Below are 380 nucleotides of genomic sequence, written 5' to 3'. Positions count from 1 at the left end.
CCGCTTACCACCCCCCACCCCCACCGCCACCTCTGCCAGCGCTGTGGCTGTCTGCGGGATCTTGCCGTACCCCCCCAGCCTTGGGGGCACACAGCATTCATACTATGGTGGTAAATTTCTGTGAGCTATCTACTCCACACTAGAGGCGCAGACAGAAGTGCAGCTCCTGGCACGTCACAGAAAGTGCCATGAGTTAGACCAACCTAATAGATGTTAGCTGTTGGGTCAGAAGGGTTGGAGATGGAGCTCCAGTTTAGAGCTGACCCAGGAAGAGACGCTGCATGTCTGCAGACCCTTCCCCTAACTTTGCCCACCCACTCCCAGCTTGTCTTCCGTCTCAGAATGGGAGGAGGAGAAGGCAGGGAGGCAGGTCTCTTCTG

At 56.8% G+C, this 380-nt stretch overlaps 1 protein-coding gene across 1 annotated transcript in view; it reads right to left on the bottom strand.

Moving 5' to 3' along the window:
• LOC102385166 (ATP-binding cassette sub-family A member 10) overlaps positions 1-380 on the bottom strand; it is a 72,822-nt gene that overhangs the window by 26,444 nt on the left and 45,998 nt on the right. The window lies entirely within an intron of this gene.

Source organism: Alligator sinensis, unplaced genomic scaffold (assembly GCF_000455745.1).
Source record: "Alligator sinensis unplaced genomic scaffold, ASM45574v1 scaffold282_2, whole genome shotgun sequence".
Lineage (NCBI taxonomy): Eukaryota > Metazoa > Chordata > Crocodylia > Alligatoridae > Alligator > Alligator sinensis.
Note: the sequence above shows the minus strand (reverse complement) of the source record. Positions and strands in the feature narration are given on the sequence as shown.